Raw genomic sequence first — 2,161 nt, forward strand, 5'->3', positions numbered from 1 at the left:
ATTCCATTTATTGATTATTAACAACCATTACACTACGCAGGCTCCTATTCCATCAGAATATACTCTTTGCATGACATAGATAACAACGACCCACAGTATCATAAATTGAAACCGAACCAGTTTAGCACTTACACCTCTATGAAACAACTACTAGACCATCAGGACATGGGCCAGAGTGTTCACCTCATATCACATCATTTGTTGTTGTCTACTTCCCTAACCCACCCATTGAACGGGACATATTAGCAAACTGGAGTTATACAAATTGCAGGTTGACTGTGGCACTACTCACAACAGAGCGGACAGCCTAACAGAAAATTCTACAGTGTTTCGAGTGGATCCATTTCTAGTATTCTGTCATCCGGTCCATTGCTGGCGTCTCAAACGAAATTTTTCAACTTGCTTTCGATTCTAACATTCTACAACCAACCTGGATGTCGTTGTTCACAATTTTTTTAGAATCGGTTTGAACTTCGGAGACTATTTGGTACAAAAAGGTCATCAGATATTTTTCTATCAATATACCGTACCACCAGAAGACACTAGCATTTCACGAAGATTATGCATACATTACTTGATTTTATTTTTTAAATAAAATATATGATTTTTCATATAATTCATGGTCCACTTCTCATAGCTATCTTGATAGCTTGAAAGTCTCGATTGACTGAGACTTACTATTTATTTCCATGATTTACTTCCTCTTTTCACTAACATTATATGGCTAATTAGGTACTTTGGTCACTATTGTATCATCTATTAGACTGCCTTCATATGGGTTTCCGCGGGTTTCTAGTTCCAATCGAATTTATTTCATCAAGTTATTTTGAGGAATTTTTTCATTAATAAATAGTAAATATAGCCTGTTCCTAAAATTACGTGTATTCTAAATTTAGTATTTCTTAACCATAGTCTCTTGCACCTATAATGCGGAATATTTATACGTTTGGTATTTTGTCGTAAATAAAGTTATGACACATTTAAGTCTCTGTGAAAACTTGTACGTAAAAGATATTGTACATTATATATGATTCTCAAAAGATTATAAAAGTAGGACATTTTATAAGTTGATTATGTCTCTTGGACCAAACGACAGGGAAATTTTGGTTACATGCTCAGATAGAGTTTACTAACGCATAAGCCTGTTTAACATACGCATCAAACTCATGTCCTTGGCATTTAAAATTTTCCTAATATTAACAAAAGCGTCTCAAGATTCTTACATATTTTTTCGGAGTTGTTCCAAAATTTACAAACAAGAATTTGCAGGATAAATTTTAGACACCACAAATTACAAATGTAAATTCAATCCCGTTCTTTTATTCTTTACTTTTCACCAACATTCACCAACATTCATTATTCATCCTATTCATACAATCAAGTCATTCTTAGTTATGGTTAGTATTATCATCGAGTCATTTCCAAAAAATCCAATTCCTTATCCTTCAATCTGCTCCATATTTCATTCATCGTCATTTTTAAGTAAAATTTTCAACCGCCATCATTATAGACGATCACTTTTGAAAACAACATTGAGACAAAGGATACAATTTGGAGACGGTTGGGCTCGATTTCCTGGATCAGTTTAATCTTTTCATACTGAATTACCCATCTGACCAATGGTTAGTTTTGTGTGATGGATTTTTTTATTTGATTTCAGGGAAGAAGGCTTGACCTGATCTGGGTTGGTTGGCTGGGGGATTTTTCAATAGGTGGTCCAAAGTTTCTATGTTCTGAATTAACTTCTTCCTTTTTTTAACAAGTACAATAATTCCCATATGAATCATTCATATATCAATCAAAGACAATCCACTCGTACGTATATCTACATTTAATCAAGTTCTATAGGGGATTGCTGGTATGTTGTTGAAGATATTCTGATTTATTAAAGATGTTCTGATAACTTCACAATAAACTATAGAACTTTTTATTCTTTTGAAGTAGAACCGGTACTTGGTGATCCAAGCTAACATAAGGCAAAGAGCTAGCAGGAAGCTAGGAAGGGGGGCCGCTTTCAAAGCCAAAATTATATCCCTTCGCCTGTCTAAGTGTTGGTTTAATACCTGCTCAATATAAGAAAGACCGATGTCGGAACGACAAGTGATATTTCTTTGATTTTGGCTGGGGGGGGGGGGGGGGGTAAAGGGGGTGTTAAGGGTAT

The sequence above is a fragment of the Hemisphaericaspora subhashii genome, assembly GCF_019202705.1.
Source record: "Hemisphaericaspora subhashii strain CBS 10753 chromosome Unknown scaffold81, whole genome shotgun sequence".
Classification (NCBI taxonomy): domain Eukaryota; kingdom Fungi; phylum Ascomycota; class Pichiomycetes; order Serinales; family Debaryomycetaceae; genus Hemisphaericaspora; species Hemisphaericaspora subhashii.